This window comes from Magnolia sinica, chromosome 6 (genome assembly GCF_029962835.1).
Source record: "Magnolia sinica isolate HGM2019 chromosome 6, MsV1, whole genome shotgun sequence".
Classification (NCBI taxonomy): Eukaryota; Viridiplantae; Streptophyta; class Magnoliopsida; order Magnoliales; family Magnoliaceae; genus Magnolia; species Magnolia sinica.
Window position 1 is genome coordinate 22,979,090 of NC_080578.1, and position 13,979 is coordinate 22,993,068.

Genomic DNA, 13,979 nt, shown 5'->3' on the forward strand with positions numbered 1-13,979 from the left:
GAGATGAATATTAGGAATGAATTACAGGGTCTTGGGACTATTGATGAGGAGCGGGATGATTAGATGTTGATAATATCCCAAAGACTGTATTACTAAGAAGGATAAGATGAAGTACAGATGAGCATTAATTGAGTGAGTCCTTATGTAAGCCCCGTATCCTAGACCGTACCGTTCCATAGGCTTCTGCGGTCTTTCCAGTCGAATTCCGGCAACCTTCGACCCTTAACCGGTATTTGCGCACAACCTGGATTCTCATGCCGTCAACCCAAGTCGACTCAACCCAGGACTTGTACCTTAGCGACCGCGTCGTCGCCGCGGTTCCGATGCCGCGACTTGCACGCCGAGGCGATACCCTGGTCGGGAGTTGTGGGCCAGCGTTCGGTGCGAGGAAACGCCGCGCGTGCAAATTCCGAGGGAATCTCTACAAGGTGTCACATCAATCCCATCAATCCTATCATGTCAAGTACACATCAACTTTCACCCTTTCCCAAGCAACCCCCAAAGTCAAAAAGCTCTTACACAACCCATGCTTTTCTTACACCTTTTGCCAAAAAAGTCAAAAAGTTCTTACACTCCCATCCCTCTCTCCCATCCATCACTCCATCACCCATCACTCTCTCTCTCTCTCTCTCTCTCTCTCTCTCTCCCTTACAAGTCTCTCTCTCATTTCAACTTTCCTAAGCAAAAAAATCCATACGTATCAGTCCTCCCATGGTGAGAAAATTGCATTTGTGAGGCCCACCTTTCCTACCTCTTCATCTCTCATCTCAACCATCCATTTCTCATCTTCCTCCATCAAAGAGAAGCACAAGGAGCTAAGGAAGCCAAGGGAGCAAGAAGATCAAGCGGTGGGTGTTTTGCTAGAGTAGTTTTTGATGTTTTTAAGATGGGCCAAGTGAGGCCAACCGATCAATGATTTGGATCTCACTTTGGACCCTAAGATGTTGCCAATGACCCACTTGGATCATCATGATCATTCCATGATGGGGCCATTCTCCATGGACCCCATCATGATGTTTATTTTCTTGCATGCTTAGGGTCATCTAGACCGTCCATTTTAGTGGAGAAGGGATCTCTACCGTTGGATTTCGATTTCATGGACCCACATGTAATGGGACCCACTTGATGTATGATTTAGTGCAAGGGAGGGCCCATAGTGCCGGGGTCCCTCCATCACGCGGATCTCATTCTCTATCTCTCTCTCCTATCTTTTCTTTTCCTTATTTTCTTTATCTTGATATGATTGTGTGGCCCACTTGAATGGACCCCACCATGAAGCATGTATTTTGTTTATCTATAAGTGGGGCCCACTTTATATGTGTAGTACCCACACCATTCATCAGTGGTAGCCCACCTGAGCAGGCCTACCTTGTATGGCAGACCGTCCAGCGTCCCTGGACGCTGGACGTTTATTGGGAAAACACAAATACTAGCTTGGTTCAAGGCTTTGGGTGGCCCACTCATGTAGGCCCCACCTTGATGTGTGTATTAAATCCATGCTGTCCATTCCTTTCCCAAGATTGTTTTAGGCGTTGAGCCAGAAGATGGGACGAATCAGACTTCCAGGCGGGCCATAACATGGCAAACAGTGGGCATACCATTGAAACATCCCCTATTACTTCTAAACACTGAAACAGGCCCAGTTTTGCTTGTCTGGAGCCATAGAGGGCCATTGGACGGAGTGGATTCTCTAGATGTGGACCCCACCTGTGAAAACCATAAAAAAAGGCTTGAAATTAAATATATATATATATAGCAGCAGCAGCAGGCGTTGCTGCTGTGTCAGAAGGCAGCAGGCGCTGCCTGTGCACAGGGACGAGCGGGCGGACACCACCCACGGCCCTAGCCGTGGGCCCCACCTTGATGTTTATTAGTCATCCAAACCATTCATATAGTGGGCCCTCAGGGCAGTGGGCCACCCTCTAAAATTCAAGTCCATCCAAAACTCAGGTGGCCCACGCAAAAGAAAACAGTGAGGTTGAGAGTTTGCCATTGAAATCCCTGATTTGGGCCACAGAAGTGTTGGATCCAGCCGAAATTTGTTCTCCCTATTCATTTGGGCCCACGGGACATTATCAATGGATTGGATGGAATGTAAACATTATGGTGGGCCCCACATGGAGCCCGTAGTGATGTATGTGTTTTATGGCCACCGTCCAGGCGAACGGTGGGCCCAGCAACGATGTAAGTGTTTTATCCCCACCGTCCAGGGGACGGTGGGCCTGTGATGGTGTGGTGCGTGCGTGTCTGGTGTGTGCGTGTGTGTGTGTATATATATATATATATAATATTATATTATATATAATATTATATATTATATGTAATGTATATATATTATATATTTTATCATATATAATATAATGGTGGTGAGAGGCCCACCTCAGTTACTTGTGGCCATGATTGAGGCCCACTTTGATGTATATGCAAGGCCCATGGGTCGAGGCCCATTAAGATGTAATGGGGCCAATGGGTCGAGGCCCATTAAGATGTAATGGGGCCAATGGGTTGAGGCCCACTTGATATACATATGGGGCCCAATTGGTGTGGCCCATTTGATACTCATAAGGCCCATGTGAGTAGGCCCATTTGATGCACTCTAAGGCCCACGGGATATGGTCCATTGCAATGCACATAAGGCCCATTGGTGCGGCCCAATGATGTGGCCCACTTGATGAATATAAGGCCCATATGATATGGCCCATTTGACGTATTTAAGGCCCAATGGGATGTACCTAAGGTCCATTGCAATGTACGATCCCAACATGGGTTATGTAATGATGTTTACATCGGGCTGTACCTTAGGAGCAATGGCGGTTTGACGTCCCCATTGCAAGTATAGTGTTGGTTAAATGTCCGCATTATGACTTTCCCTAGGGCCCATTGTTAGGCTCGTACGTGTTATGTGTAGGCCACCTAGGCCCATCTTCGTTATGCACATCATCCATCCTATATAACATGTTTAGTTCCATGATTCATGATCATATTCATACGTATGCTTGATATGAGAAATGACTGATCATAGCATACGCCTTCGGGCAGATTGTTTAGGGGCTCCCGTACAGGGGGTGTTGCCCTACATGAGCGCACGATACGCGCAGGATTGCTGCATGACTGGATAGTGTGATTCATGCATTCGCATTGTGTGATATGGTTACTGTACGCCCTAGCGACATCGGGCCTGTGGCTCCATAGACGTATCGTGGTTGGCGGGATTGGATACCGAAATCTTGTTCTACATGGGGTGCGATAGATATCCCTGGGTGAAAGTCCCTAAACCCTTATGGTACCAGGAGGTTGCTCCAACGTCTAGACCGAGTGGATGCATGAGCGCTGAGTGCCGATTACCAGACGGTTGCGCTTTCCACTGTGTCATGGTCGGTTGGAAGGGGGTGCGGCCTTACCCGCCCTAGAGTAGGGGGCAATGCTAGGCTGAGTCTGACCAGCTCAAGGAATGGGTCCGCTATTGACGAGCCGGGCCCGATTTTGGCAGGCGGATAGTGAGGTCTTTTTCACTCACCTTATTGTGCGCGATGGGGCGGCAATCTGGCTTGGAGTGTACTAGACCCCGGTGATATTCCAGATTTTGAGCTGTTTTGATATGTGGACTTAGATGAGGATTTGCATGCTTGAGTTGCATTTCGCATTGCATGGCCTTGGTATGGCCGACATCATTCTTTGCACTGCATGGCCTTGGTACGGCTATGGTATTCTTAGCCTTCATCAGCATGTTCCGCATTACTCTGATACTGTATAACTGCATTGCCACCTTGAGCATACACTTTCACCACCCTCTAAGCTTTCTATAAGCTTATGCACGACCGTTGCGTGCAGGTGACGTTGGATCGCAGCAGCGCTGAGACTTGGGCGCGTAGCTGATCTTTTGTGGAGCTTTTGGTCTATCATCATTGTATTTCCCTTATGCTCATTGTACTTGTAAAGTTTTTTATTATAGTGGAAATGTGATGGAGTTTTTGGTTGTTGTTTGTGGGTTATGCCTTTGGTTATGCTTATTACAAATCAAACTAATGTACAAAATCCTCCTTGTAGCATCCCAGGATCGGAACTTGGCGAATGGGCGCTGGGAGCCGAGAAAGGGGTTCTACGGAGGCTGTCGGCGCCGGATTCGGCGATCGGGAATTTTGTGAGCCCGGTTTCAGAGTTTGGGGCGTGACACCTTAGCATCGGGTAGGATAGGGAGCAGAAGAGACGACTTGAAGAGACTAAGTCGTTGTTTGGGCCTCTAAACGAGAGGTTGGCGAGAGCAGTAAGGGAGGTGAGGGCAGTAGCAGGAGGTGAGGAAGGTTAGGGTACTTGTGATTTAGGCATGCCTGACACTTAGAGGGCCTATATTACAGATTCACTAATTATAGGTGCAAATCAAATAAGAGTTAGGGGGTGTTTGATTTACTATTTCTTTACATAAATATGCACTTATTACTTACACTCTTCTACTATAGTAAATGTTTGAATTTTCCTTTCACAAAGGGAAAAAAGCTAATCACAATGATTTAATTGTGCTTTGTTAAATATGAAATGGTCAAATCAAAAGGGAAACATGGAGCACTTGCTAGTTAAACACTGATTGCATGTGAGGGATCATAGATTTCGTTCTAAAATTGTTGCCAGCAGGGAGGTGGATACTGGACAATGCTCGATGGGTCTCACCATGATGATGTGTTCTATCAACACCATTCATCTACTTTTCAAGCTCATTATAATGCATGAACCCAAAAATGAGAGAGATCAAAATCTCAAGTGGACCATATCACAAGAAATAAATGGTGATTGAACGCCCACTATTAAAAACTTCCTATGGCCCATTGTAATTTTTATTTGCCATCTTATCTTTTCATTATAGAGACCTAGATGAAGAGAAGAAAAAAATTCCACGAAGATGTAAATTTTTTATGGCCCCCAAGAGTTTTAATGGTGGGCATTCAATTACCACTCTTTCCTATGGTGTGGTCTACGGTGTGAATCAACTTTATTTTTTTGTTCACATTGTATAATATACAAGAAAATGGAAGGACTGTGTAGATATAACACAAACATCATGGTGGGACCCAAGAGCACCAGAAAAGTGTCTACAACCTACTGGCAGTAGGTAATCTGCGTTTGCATGGAAGGGCCTTGCAAATGAACCTCCTTCGATGGGAAGGTAAGTGACGCCCACCAGATATTTATGAGAAATCAACACTGTTAATGCATTTGAATGGATCACCTTAAAGGAGGACTAAGACACTAGTACATCCAAAACATAAGTTGGCCACTAAAGAGAAAACACAGAGGATTGAACGACCACTATTGAAACCTGCGTGGGGCCAAATTAAATTTTCAAATATTTTTATATCTTTAGTTTATCGAAGTAGGCATGACCTATTGAACATTATTGATGACAATTTAGCATGATGATGGACCTTATGGAGATTTCAACAGTAGGCATTTTACCTACACACATTGTGTTGTTGTGCATCCATTTTGACTTTGACTCGATATCATTTTACTCCATCTCCAAACAAGATGGTTAGGCTGAGGACCTACTTCATTACTTCCAAAGAAAACACTTCTTTTAAATCCTTGATTAGAGGTTGGATGATTTATAATTACTGCACCTTGGCATACAATTCGGTGCATTTGTATGTCAGCCATTTACTAAAGAAATATAGCTCGATTTCTGCATCCATAAGGGTCCACTCCTAGTGTCCCTCTTATGTATATCACACTGATCTAGTCCAATACAATTCAATCTCACACACTACAGGCATGCAAGGGGTCAGCTGAGAGGGTGAGGCCTTGTCCATCACCTCCACCCACATGAATGATCCAACAGGATATTGAACATAAAACATAAACCATAATTTGATTCCAACTAGCAACCATCCACGATAAACATACTACCTAAAATAAAGGATGAACAAAATGCATGTTTAAGTTCCTTAAGCATGACAAACCTAACATATACCAATATAGTAGAAAAACTATGAAAAGTATAGTAGAGGTAACATGTATCACAATTATCTAATCTCCATGTCCAAAATATAAAGCATAAAAAAAATGGAACACTTTTAAAAGACAAAAAAATAACATGAGCATGCATGAACTCAATGATAGAACATTACTTGAATTGTCACATATCTATTAGGCAATCATGTTCTCTTCGCTTCTCTTGTACTTGACTGAATTTTCTTACTTTGATACTGATGGATGGCCATGATGATCCGATCAATGTGCATTTGATCCATTTAACATCCCATCCTTTTTGGGTTCGCTCCACAAATAAATGGGAGATGATATGGTAAGTTGATTTAATTAATTCAAATAGAGCATGTAAGAAGAGGCTTGGTTGGGCGTGTAATAACTTTCAAATATATATTTACACGACTCCAATTTAATATTGAGCTGTCATCCAATTAAATCTTACCATATAGAGGTAAAAGAAGCTCACCTACGAAGGGTCGATACCCATTCCAATATCCCTCACTTTCATTATTTTAAAAGAAGGCCTCAAGTCCAACCCATTGGACCATAAGTTACATTCCAGCAAGCAAATGACTTCTAAACTATTATCTACTTGCGACATCCAATCCATCCATTAGGTTGGACCTATTATGAGTATTTCCTTATGCAAAAATTAGCGACAGGTATTAATTGAGTTAGTGGCCCTTCTATTTTACTATTTAGGTAGATATTGTTTGTAAATGTGACCCAAGTGATAGATAGATGATAGATAGATGCAGCTGCATTTTTGCACAACGTGATCTTTATGGTCAACCTAATCTATTAGAAGGGTTAGATGCCGCACTCACTTAATAAGATCTGTTAGTTCGACCATAACTTGTGGTCCAACCTATGCCAAACATAGATTAGATGCACCTCAGTAGTAAAATGACATGGAAAAAATTGATTAGTAGGGTCATATATTGTCAGAAATGATCCTTAGCCCATCTCGAACGACAATACAACTCGACAATCAAACCTCACCATGTCATTTTATTGCCGTGATGGGTGGCTAACACTCAATTTAGCCCTCATCACTTCAAATTAAACATTCTCTTTGAAAAGAATCATGTTTGAATGTGGTCATCTGCAATGACTTAATATATTGAAATTTGATTAGACTATACGCTACTATGAAAGATGAGCCCATATGAAATATATTTAAAAGTTGTTAGCCCAAGTATATACTTGACAGGCCCTCCTCTGATAGTGGTACATGGCTCAATCAAATTTCACCACATCCAGTGGCCGACCTTCCATCCATGTTGATAGCGTGACCACACAATCAGCGTCCATCAAGAAACTTGGGGACCAATGCATAGGGGATGATGCGGTATGACCCAGCAAAAACTAAATAGGTGACCCCTGCATAGGAGATCCACATCTTCGTAGTACACATGGCAGGGAGATCTGTTGATCTGGGCTGTCTATCTAATGGAATCATCATCAGAGCCTTATATTTCAAAAATTACAACTATTAGATAATCATGTCCATCAAATTTCTCCAACTTTTGGCAAATGTTTGACCATTAACTATTTTTATCCTAAACCATGGCTTTGAATGCCACCTTTCAGATGTATGGGATGATAGGATATTTGTGTATTTTGCAACACTATCCATCCAAATTAGGGAAAACTGGATGGATGGACTTGATCGACTCATTACCCTGTCACTTGTAACCTAGAGTTGGATCTCCAGTAAAAGGCAGCTTAGCTCTCAATAACATTTTTGTAATTAATCCCAAAAGAAAACCCATTTCGATTTGTATGTATAAAATATTTATCCACAACACGTGTAACACTTAACAAACACCATTATGGATGACTTACATTTCAGACACCATATCTATCAGGCAATCGCATCCATCAATTCTCTTCGCTTCTCCTGTATTCGACTAAATTTTCTTACTTTGATACTGATGAATGGCCATTATGATCCAATCAATGTGCATTTGACCCATTTGACATCCCATCCGTCCTGGGTTCGTTGCATAAATAAATGAGAGATGATATGGTAGGTTGATTTAATCAATTTAGAAAGAGCATGTAGAAATGGGCTTGGTTAAGCGTATGTATAATAAATTTCAAATATATTTTCGCGTAGTTTCAATTTAATTAAATCTTGCATGTAGGGGTAGAGGGAGCTCACTTAAAAAAGGTTAGTACCCATTCCGTCAATTTAATTAAATCTTGCCAAATAGGGGTAGAGGGAGCTCACCTACAAAGGGCTAGTACTCGTTCCATATCCATCACTTTCGTCTTTTTAAAAGGCTTCAATTCCAACCCCCTGGACCACAGGTAAAATTTCACCCAACAAATGACTTCCAAGCTATCATGCGCTTGTGATATTAATGCAGGGATGAACGTGATGAGGTTGAGCACCGTCTTCCTCAAGAGGATAACTGTTCCGAATCTACAAAACTTCTCTGGACTCCTCACAGAGGCTTCTCAAATCCATGAGAAAGAAAGCAAGCAAAATAGAAAATAAATTCTATAAAATTCAAAATTGATTAATGAATGAAATAAACGAGTTCACAACCTTTTAAATAGGGATACTAAGCAATGAAAGAGAAATAAGAAGCAAACTACAACTAAAACTCCTAGAATTCGCAACTTACTATAAATAGTAAACTTGCTATTTATAGATGGTCATGATGTCTACTAGTGCACAAGGTTTTTGGCCAAAAATAGTAAGTGTCCTATTTGGCTTCACCTAGATGTTCTCCTAATTATTCTAAGCTCTTTTCATGTTGGGCGCAACTCCTGAAGCCGAACGGGTGAAGAGTTATAATCAAACTAAAACTTACTAGTTGTAATAAAAAAACAGAATTAAAATAGGGAAACAACCGTCGTTCCAGGGGTATTTCGTAAATCCGGATTGCACAACCCAACATAGTAGGCTTGGGTGGCTAAAGTAGCTCGTTCTACCCTAAAATCATATATTTTATGCCCGATAACTCGTTCTGGATTGTGAGATATGCCCGATCTAAGGTCTGACGGTCCAAATCACTTCTGTCGTCGACCATGCCTTTTCTGATCCATCTTGGCCATGAAACTATCTGCGAACCGCTCTACATCAGATATCCAATCCATCTATTAGGTTGTACCTATCATGAGTATTTCCTTATGCAAAAATCAGAGACACGTAGTAATTGAGTTAATGACCCATCTATTTTGCTGTTTATATAGATATTGTTTGTAAGTGTAACCTAAGTGATAGATAGATGCAACTGCTTTTTTGCCCAATGTGATCCTCATGGTGAGCCTAATTTATTCGAAGGGTTAGATGTCTCAATCACTTAATAAGATTAGTTGGTTGGATCATAGCTTGTGGTCTAACTGGTTTATCAACGACAGATTAGTTGCCCACCTCAATGGACGTGGATTTTTTGTAGGAAGTTCCTGCCATAGAAACCTAGGTGGGGCCCATCATAATGTTTGTGGGAAGTCCACCCCGCCCATTTGTTTCGTGAGTGAGCTCATTTTAGGATATGCGGCCAAAAATGAGCTGGATCCAATACTCAAGTGGGCTGAAAATAAGAGGATTAAACGTCTACAGTTGAAATATTCATGGGGCCACGAAAGTTTTGAATTAAGCTAATATTTGTGTTCTCAGTTCATCTTAGTAGAAATGATGTTACGAACAATAGGAATGGCATGTAAACATCACTGTTGACTCAGGGAGGTTTCAACCGTAGGAATTTCCCTACCCACCTTTTCATTTAATGCAGCCCACTTGAGTCTTGGATCCTGTTCACTTTTGGTCTCATGTCTTAAAATGCGCTCTAAAAGTGAATGCAGAGGGGTAGATTACTCACAAACATCAAAGTGAGCCCCACCTAAGTTTCCAAGAACTTCCTAAAAAAGGCTTATGCAAAAATCGGTGTCCACCTCAATAGTAGAATGACATGATAAAATTTGATTAGAGTCATATATTGTTAGAAATGAGCCCTAGCTCATCTCTAACCACAGCACAACTGGCAATTAAATCTCACCATGTTATCTCATCGCCGCCACGGTGGTTGGCTAGCACCCAATTTAGTCCTTATCATTTCAAACCCTCTTGAAAATATTTGAATGTAGATTGCATGGTGACCATGCCACCACCATAGTCACCTACAATGACTAAACATGGTGGAATTTGATTGGAACAAACGATATGTGAAAGATGAGTCCATACTAAATATGTTTAGAAGTTGTTACCTCAAATATATACTCTACGGGCCCACCTCTAATAGTGGTACATGGCTCAATCAAATTTCATCACGTCCTCTGGCAGACCTTGCATCCATGTTGACAATGAAACTGAATAGGTGATTCCTGCGTAGGAGATCCACATCTCCATAGTACACATGGCAGGGAGATCTGTTGATCTGGGCCATCCATCTTGTGGGATCATCATTAGAGCCTCATGTTTCAAAAATTACAACTATTAAACAATCTCGTCTATTAAATTTCTCCAACTTCCTTTGGCGAATGTTTAGTCGTTAACTATTTTCATTCTAAACCATGGCTTTGAATGCTACCTTTCAGATGTATGGGATGATAGGATACTTGTGTATTTCGAAACACTATCCATACAAACTAGGGAAACTGGATGGATGGACCCAATCAACTCTTTACCTTGTCACCTGTAACCTAGAGTTGGCTCTACGGTCAAAGGTGGCTTGGCTGTCAATGGCATTTTTGTAATTAATCCTAAAAGAGAACCCATTTCTATTTGTATGTATAAAATATCTATCCACAACGTCACCTTTACACTTTTTACATGAATGATATGGTGGAGGCCATAGAACTAGAACATCGTAGACCCATCCTTACACCATACACGTGGCATATCTAATTACTAATCAGGGCCGTCCATCTCGTTGCTCATACCATGGCTGGAAAATATTTTAAAATATACACATTAAATGATACAATCAATATATTTATTGGTCTTAAAACCTACCATAGGAAATGAAGTTGATCAACATCTAGTGTGAAAAAGAGAAGAAGAAATTGATGGACGAGATTTTCTAATAGATGTTATATATGAACCATATGCCATCCGTAAAACCATCTTGGATGGACGGTCCTGATTAATACCTCATGTACATCTGATGTGTAAAGATGAATCTACCATATTATGGCTCCACCATATCACTGCCCTAATATTTATGAGAGACCAAGGTGGTGCTTGGACGTGGGGGCATTTGATTGGTCAGGTGCCCCAATCAGATATGGGCCCCACAAAGCATGCTTATGCTTGCGCCTTGTCTCACGGTGGGCGATGGCTCAATCAAATCCTGTCATGTCCGTCCCAATATATGATGTTGGGCTTGCCACATAATCTACATCCATTCCTATAGAAACACGTTCATCAAAAAGAGCATTAGATCTGATGAGATGTTTGTGTGACATTTGCTTTTTCCATTTTCGTGGCATCTCATGATAGAGTACCATCTCGCATATCAGGCACAAGACTCAAATAAGGCATGCTAAAAACAAAACTAATCTTAAGAGCCTCAGCTTGTATAAAGGCTGATATTTGTGTTTTTGCTTCATGCTAATTACATTACCTTACGAAGGGGCTGACTTCATAGACGGTGATGATATCGCGATGAGCCTTGCAGGGTTTTGAGGGCATGCAACTAGCACAACATATGTGTGTAAGATCAGGTCATTTATCAAGCATTGTCCATCCTAAATCCATTCCCAAAATCAAGATGGTCCACACTATCCTGTAGGCCATATGTTTATAAAAATAGATGGCTGAAAACGATAGTCAAATGTCTATATTCTAACCAATTATTATGGGCCAGTTGGATGGCCACCCACTCTTTTACTAGCTAGGGCAACTACATACGGACCTGACTGATGAGCGTCCAATATATCCCATGTGTACAAAGATGGAAAATCTAGCCTCAAGTAAGATTCTAAGTAAATTTTCCAGAGAGAACACGAGGAAGGGGTTTGCTCAAATACATCTCATGCTATTGTAGATAGGACTATGGAATTGAGGTCATTATTTTTCAATGATCCAGTGCACTTTTATTATGGGCTTAACTTAAAGGATAACTAAAATATTATATTTCTTTATATTAAAAAAATTGTTAACATCCACATTACACGTCTATTTTCATTTGAATATAATCATTTCATGTAAAGGGTTGTTTTGATGCCTATAAAGTTTTAAGTTGTAAACACTTTATATTTGAAGAGAGTTTTGAGTGTAAATGTTTACTTACAATTACATTGAGCTTTAAAATGGTAAAGTATTCAAAAGTAAATAGATTATGTGTTTTGGCAAAATTGCAAGGCATTTATAATGTATAAAGTAGATATTTACACCACATAGAGCTTAGGGTAATAAATTCCACCAAAATATGCAATCATATAAAAATGGCTTGATTTTTTAAGCCATTGGACAACTTCAAAGTATGCACACAACAAATGAATTGGATGTCCTACACCTATCATGGTGGCCCTCATATAATTTGGTAGGGTTTTAATGGTGGGTGTTCTATCCTAAATGTTCTCTTGTGTGGCCCATTTGATGATCAATGTGGCTATTTTTTTAAGGATTGTAGGACAGCAGCAAGGGACACGTGATGGACATTGGATATTCTGTGCGGAAGCGGATTGTGTACTGAGTAAACTCTACGGGGCCCACTGTGATTTCTGTATTTTATTCACTATGTCCATCCATTTTACCAGATGATATTAGGGTTTTATATAAAAAATGAAGCATATCCAAAGCTCAAGTGTACCACACCACTGAAAATAATGTGAATTAAAGTCTATCGTTGAAAAAATCTTGGGGGTGATAAAAGTTTTGGATCAAGCTGATATTAGTGTTTTCCCTTCATCCATGTAAGTGTGAGCTTATGAACATATTGGATGAAAAATAAACATCACCATGGGCCCTAGGAAGGTTTATGGTGGAAATTAGTATTCCCATTGTTTCCTATGGTGTGGTCTACTTGAGCTTTGGATATACTTTAATTTTGAGCTCAACCCTTAAAATGAGCTGGAAAAATGATGGACGGCGTGGATAAACCACATACATTCACAGTGAGCCCAACAGAGTTTACTCAGTACGATAAAAGTGTACTGAGTTATTTAGTACACAATACGATTTCATCCGATAGACATCACGATAGGTCCCACACATCATGATTGTGTATCAACCATTTCATGCCATTGTGCTCATCTATGTAAAATAGTATTTCAATTGTAAAGACTTGTGTATAACATATTTTCAATTGTAAAGACTCGTAATCTTAATTTTTTTTCATAAAAATTATGAATTTACCTATAAAGTATTACAAGTAAATTTTGTCATCCAAACACTTACTTGTAAAGTGTTTACATATAACCCCTTTACAACTAAGGATTGTATGGGCATCCAAATGACTTCTAAACACTTAATAATCAAATGATTGAAATGTTTTAATGTCCATAAACCTTTCAAATCCACAAATAGGCTCACCGTATGAATTATAAGTATGGCATGTGCGATGAGCGATGCACATGGAGCCAGAAGGTGATAGAAAGAAAATGAGTCTCAGAGGGAATAGAGAAAAATCAAGAGAGACTTGGAGGGAACTTGTCCTCTATAACACTTCTTTTACACACTACGTAAAATACCTAGGTCTATGGGGCTCATCATGTTTTAAAATGTAAAGTTTGCTCCATCCATCAAGTTGCATACTCAATAATAAGTCAATGAGGTTGAAATTCAGTTACATCCGCAACTCAAATACCCTACACCACATGGAATAATGGGAGTGGGATGCTGATCATAAGTTTGTGCATGGGCCACTTTATCTTTATCAAAACTGCTAATCAATTCTAACTCATCAATATAAAGAGAAGAGACTGAAGAAGATAGGGAGGAGTTTTTCCTCTCTCTTCTCTTTATTTATGATAATGTAATAATTGAAAAGTATTTAATAGTTCACAACACTACCCAACACAGTATACCCATACTGTAACTC